Source organism: Strix uralensis, chromosome 30 (genome assembly GCF_047716275.1).
Source record: "Strix uralensis isolate ZFMK-TIS-50842 chromosome 30, bStrUra1, whole genome shotgun sequence".
In the NCBI taxonomy this organism is placed as follows: Eukaryota; Metazoa; Chordata; class Aves; order Strigiformes; family Strigidae; genus Strix; species Strix uralensis.
In genome coordinates this window covers 589,223-595,657 of record NC_134001.1, presented here as the reverse complement: position 1 = coordinate 595,657, position 6,435 = coordinate 589,223, and the positions used below count along the sequence as shown (strand labels likewise).

General features: G+C 47.5%; 1 protein-coding gene across 1 annotated transcript in view; it reads right to left on the bottom strand.

Moving 5' to 3' along the window:
* Positions 1–4,740: 4,740 nt before the first annotated feature.
* Positions 4,741–6,435, bottom strand: part of LOC141935988 (kinesin-like protein KIF20B) — a 51,331-nt gene continuing 49,636 nt past the window's right edge. Inside the window, exon 5 of the mRNA XM_074852716.1 lies at positions 4,741–4,861. The gene's annotated coding sequence lies outside the window, so the exon portion shown is untranslated. The remainder of the gene's footprint in view (positions 4,862–6,435) is intronic.

Here is a 6,435-nt window from a genome sequence, read left to right as displayed (position 1 = left end):
ATGCTTTGAAAAATAATTAAGGAATGACACCTTCTGACCAGAAAGGATATTGAGCTTTAACAGTACAGAAACAGCACATCAGGAGACAAGGTCTCCTAGGATATTACTGATCAACTCAGAAACCTGAGACAAGACAGAAATACTTGGAAGGACTCAAATATGTTTTAATTATTTATGCTCTGCCTGTAATAACTGAAACAGACTCAAATACTATTCCTTATTTGAAGACAAGGCATATAAGATGTATATGACCTTTACAATAATGATAAAAACCCCAAATATGAGTCTGGACTTACACACTTTTCCCATTCTGACATCTAGAACACATTTTCTTAACTCCCCCCTCCTCCCTCTAGATACTTGGAGGAAAAAAAGAAGTCACACACACCTGGCTGAAATTATTACAGCCTTACAAAGCAATACACTCTATGTTTATGTAAACTCTGGCAGTGACTGTCACCTGGCAGTTTAGGATATTTGTAACCATTCTATGATTAAGCTGCTCCAAGCTGGCAATTAGCCTCATTCACAGAAGGCTGATGCTCCCAATCAAGTATCAGTGCAGTGCCACACAACTCACTCCAATCCTATCTATCTCCTCCAAATTAAAAACACACTGAAGATGCTTTTCCTCTTCTCTGTAAAATTCTGATTATTCTTACTGATGAAAAGACTAAGCTCATTAAAAAATATCCAAACAATGCAAACATTAAAGCTTTCTTACCTGCCTCGTGTTTGAGCTTGAAGAAACCAAAGACACATCAGGAGAGAGATCTGTTTTAAAATCTTCCACGCTTCCTGGTGCCGTTCTCTGAAGTGGCTCAGCACCACCAATACAGGATGGTCTGAAAAAGTCCTCCTTATCCAAATTCGGTTCCATCCTGCGAGATAAAATACAGCCCTTTTTTTGCTTTCTGATCACATGCCATAAAGCTTCTGAAGTCTCTCATACAAGACAAGTCAATCTGAAACTGAGAGCTGCAGTTTCTCTAAGGAGAAAGCTTTCTTTATCCTACTCAAAATTTACACAGCAAGTTCCTGATAGCTGGGAGAGGCTCTGCAGTGGGGTTCACATCATGATGAAACGAGACCAGCCATTCTTCTTCCAATGCAAAGCAACTGTTTACCAGGGAAAAACCCTTACACATATACCACAACCTTGCTAAAACCCGTGTCTGACAAGGAAGAGAGAATTAAAAAAAACCCCACACCAAACAATCATATTGTTCTGCATCCGCTTCTCCATCATCCCATTATAGCGGCCATTTAGAATAAAAGTTCATTGCAAGAGTAACCCAAACTTCATGGTTATCTCCGCAGGACCTGATAAATAATTGGTATTATAAGTGTAACACAAAGTAGCTGAATACGTGACAGAGTCCAGAAAAATTCTGAAGACTAGCAGATACTTTTAGCTCTTAAGGGGACACCAGAAAATGAGAAGACCTCATGCCAGAGTGCAAGTTAAAGAACTGCTTTTTAGTGATTTTTTCAGTTGTTTTACAGATCAGCAATTCATTTATTCATCCAAAATTTAATGATTTTTGTGCATCTCAGAATCTGGGCAGTGAAAATTTGCTATAGGAAATGGAAGTAAATTGATCCAGTGTTGATAGTAGACAGGTAGATTTCAAAATAATCTTTAAAAAGTGCATTTTATTTCAAAACATTAGCATTTTTGTCTGCCCTTCACTCTCCAGTTGCTTTTTCCTGTGATGTTACAGACGTGGCTTGGCAGCTTTTGCTCTGGATTAAGTTTAACTCCTTGGGCTCGCAGACTACGACAGCAGCTCCCTGGGCTCGTAGACTCCCAGACTGTGGCAGCAAGCACCCCAGCAGCTGGACACCTACCACGTGGCCTCCTGCAGTTTTGAAGCTTTGGCCAGGATGAGTCAATGGTCTCTAATACTACATTCCCATGTCTGTGCTACAGCCATGCAGACACATTTTGTCTCTAAACACTGACGGGGAACACCTGGTGTTCATTAAAGCAGCAGACAGAGCAGGGCTGGTTCAAAGCCCTTTTGCTCCGGAAAAGCCTTGCCTGTTAAGCAGCCGTAATATTTTTGTTCCCCCCAGCAAAGAACCTGAAGGACACCAGCACTTTGGGGTCAGAACAGTTAACAGCTCAGCCTTCCCACCCAGCTTGTAAAAGGCGGATCCAGGACTTCGTGAAGCCAGACAAACTTCACAAGATGCAAACGAGGTAAAGCGATACATAAACGAGGCGGCAACGTTTAGTTTGATCTACAGGTCTTATTTTTGCCAGACACTACATGAAAACCAGGAACAGCTTGGCCTGAAATACTGCCAAAGCTCGAACAAACACTGAGCTGGGAATAAGCTGCTACTGGAAAGCAACATACCTGTGCTGTGCCGGTCCAGGAGTGTTATTCATCAGCTGCACAAGTCCCGGGGCAAAACTCTTACCAGACCTTGGCAGGAGACATAGCTGTTAGGCAACTGGCAGTTTATATTTTGTCTGAAATACGAGCTTATTTTAGAGTGTGATTGCTCAAGATTACGCCCTCACTCTGGGCTTTCTTACCCAAGGGGCCAAAGGCCAACACGAAGCTCTGCGAGCCAAGCTGGAATTCAAAGCATTCCTGCGAGCCCCGCACTCCGAGAAGTCAGGTCCCACCACTAACACAGGTCCCAGACAAGGTGCGACTGTCCGTCTGTCTGCACACTGTGTCGGTCACACAGCACCGTCATTCCCTGGGATGTGCTGGGGGAAACGGGCACACTGCCTGCCTGGGGCCACTCCAACGGACTTGTGTGCGGGGAGATGTCCCTGTAATTCTGCTCACGGTGCCAGCAGAGTTCGGAGCTGCAGACACCTTCCGAGGGGGATCCCGACTGGCACACCAAGCCAAGCGTGTCACCGCACACACACAGCCTGCAGCGCTGCCAGGCAGCACAGGGGCTGGAAAGGCTCCAAACCTCACAGCCGGCAGCTTATAAAACCACAACGCATCAGCGCTTACACTGCAAGAGATTCAAAGGAAAAACCTTCCCTCAGCGCAAGGCTCCGCAGGTTTCCCGCTCTCACGGCCGCCGCCGCACGGCCTTGCCATGGCCCCGGCCGCTCCCCGCCACTCGCAGCCCCACAGCAGCACCGAAAAGTTTCCCCCCCCGGCCCCCCACAGCCTTTCCCCCCCGTAACGCCGGGAGTAACCGCGGCCGCAGCGGGGAGAGGCGGGGGAAGAGGCCTCAGCCCCGCCCGCCACGCAGAGCCCCCAGCCCCGCTCCCAGCGCCGCCACCCCCAGGCCGCAACCGCCGCCTCCTTCCCTCCTCCAGCGAGGGGCCGGCAGCCCCGCAACGCCCTCCCGGAGAGCCCCCGCCAGGCCGGGCCAGCCCCGGCACCCACCTCCGCCAGGCGAGGGCCGAGCTGCCGCCGAGCTGCCGCCGAGCTGCCGCCGCTCCCCGACGGAACCAACGGGCCCGGCCGCGGCTTCTCCCCATCGGAGCAACGGCGGAGCGCGGCGAGAGGGGGCGGGAAAGGGGGGGAGTAAGGGAGAGGGGGAGGAAGGGGGCGGAAGGGAGGGGGGGAAGGGATGGGAAGGGGGGGGGAAGGCAGAGGGGGAAGGGGGGGGAAGGCGGGGGAAGGGAGGGGGGAGAAGGGAGGGCTTAAGGGGGGGGAAGGGAGAAGGGGGGCTAACAAAAATCCCCTCAAGAATTCCTCAGTTTTAGAGCCGTTTTGTCCCGTTTGGTTCACACATTTCTCACGTTATTAGATAGTTATGGGCGGCTGTTGGTCTTCCAGCCCTGCAATTTAAAGGGTGAAAGAGCATTAAAACACATTTTCAACAGGTGTCTGCCTAAGGCTCTGCACACTCCAAAAAAGTATGGGTTTTTCCCCGTTCTGGAAAGGAAGGAGGGAGAAATACTGAACTCCTAGATGTGGTGCTTCCCTTCTGATCCGTGCGATAGGTGAATATACCTAAACCAGCAGCATCTGGTTTTTTGCAAGGAATGCTCTTCATATTCTCAAGTTACTCGATTAAGCTGTACTGTGTTCGCTTTATTTTCAGAGGGGAGAAATTGAACAAGACCCAGTGTGACCTTCCTGTGATAGAGCACCAGGGTAAACATGGACTGGAGCTGGGAACAGCAGTGGCAGAGTGCCGGCACCCCTGGAACATCGATCTGCCAGCAGCTGGGCCACAAGTCTGTTCCTTCACTCCTGGCTTTGGTTAATAGAGTTTGTGTAAACGGAGAAGACGTGTACGTGCTCCTCATTGCTACTTCTCTCCAAAATAGGACCAAAGCTTTGTATCCGCACGGCTTTGAATTAGAATTACCCCGCTGGCGCTCTGTGAGATCCTTTTTTGGTTCTCGGGTAATGGATTTACCTGTGGACTGCCCCTGTTCGTGCTTATTTGAGCTTAGTCTCAGAGCAGGGACATAGGGGTCTGCGGAATGAGGGAGGAGGAGTCTCAGAAGTCCAGGCCAGGTTGCCTGTGATAACATGCCCGAAAGGGTGGTGTGGTTTGGGTTGGGTTTGGGTTTTTTTTTTCAGTTCCATTGGTTTTGAAACTGTAAGGGCTGGAGCACGGCGTGTTTGATGCTGTGGCAGAGTATCTTAACCACAGGGCAGTCATCAGTTTGCTGAAGCTGACTTGTAGAGTTAGAGGATCGCAGCCTGGCTCTCGGGGTTTATAAACAAATAAAGAGAGGTGATAACAAGCTGGGAGTCTGACGTGCAGGCGGGGATGGAATAATCCAGGAAGAGTTTGCTGTGCAAGTGTGTCATATGCAGTGAGTCAGTGTAGCAGACTTGTTCACTCTTCCGAGTCCGTTTGTGTCCTGGATTTCTTCAGCGTACGATGTGTTTGCAGTCCTCTTCCCACCAGATTGCTAGGGAAATACGTGGGAAAATATTTTAAAATAAGCAAGTAGTTTCCACCTACTCCTGTTCAGAAAAGAAAACAGAAATACTGAAAGCACTGTAAGCATCCTCAATTTTGTCTTTTGCTTGAGTAACTGATGTTGTTCTTCTGACAACCCCTATACAGGTTACCAGATGGATTTGTAAAAATATTTGCATCTAAAAGATTACTGAGGCTTTTAAGTGCTCACTTTGTAGAACTTCAGAGTAATTGATCTTATTGTAACACAGGACAACACTGTAACCACCATGAAAAGAAAATGCGCAGAAGAGAACTCTAAGGAAGTGATTGAAAGCAGCCAATTCAAGGCTTGTGAGGAGACTGTGTTGGAAGTGGGGAGAAAACGTTGCTCTGAAAGTAAGCCTGTTGGGGAAAAAGAGGCACCCGCAGAGAAAGGTAAAATCTCTACCATCACTCAACAGGGGCCCTTCCAAAAAACCTTAATTACTACTCCAGAACAGAAGGGAAAAGCTGTGAAGTGTAAACATGATGTTGTGAGGAGAAAATCTACCATGTTGAACTGTAAATCAGAGTAACTGCTGTGTAAATACCATCTTTTGCAGAAGGTCCTACACTGCTCACTCCTAAATGCTTAAAAGAAAAGTTAGTTTTTAGACTCTGCTTTCTGCTGCATCTCTCATCTGTTGATGCTCTTGCAGACTCCGCTGTAGTTCTTAATCAATTTCTTAACAGTTGTTTTGGTACTAAACTTGCTGTTGCTGGACTTCTGGGAAAGGAGCATCCCCTGCTCAAGTTTCTGACACCCCTACGCAAGCGTCAGAGGTGTCAGTGAGTTACTGATTGTTCAGTCCTACAGCACGTGCTGTGAAACTTGGTGTTTCGTGCTGTGTGCTGCTGTGAACTCAGCAGCTTTGGGCAAGGTGGCAGTGCTGGCAAAGGAGAAAAGCTTTTCACTTGAGTGGAAGTAAAATTATTTTAAGTCCACAGGTACATATTTTGTGCGCTTCCAATCTTTTTGCTTCCCTGGCTTTATCTGTGAGCTCACCAGTCTTTCTAGAATGAGGTGAATGAACCAGCTACAGCTGAAGACCTTCAGTATTTATGCTGCTTTGCTACATGATTGTGGTTGTCAGTACAGAGCATCTCGATCACCTCTAAATCCTCTTATGAATGATCATACCCTTCTCACTAGAGCTGTTGGGCAAAACTCTGCTACGTTTTGTATCTTGGCACCTTAGATGGCAAAATATGTCTTAAGACATCTCGGCACCTCTCCCTTTTAGTGAAGTATGTAAAATTCATGTCCAGCGTGAGGAGTTTGTAGTATTTTGTCTGATACGTTTTCTTGAGACCACACAACCAGGCTTTCAGAGCAAACCATCTCCCAGTGCTGAATTTTTAATCTTGTAGTATTTAGAAGCATGGCTTTCCAAGCCAAAGTAAAGCTGCTGTTTCCTCTGCCCTAGCAGGAACACTTGATACATCTCATTAGAACAGAAAAGAAAAGGTACAGAAAAGCAGGAGGAACAAAGTGTCCTGTGGAATTTGATCCCTCCTAAAAATAATCAAAACCCCAAACCT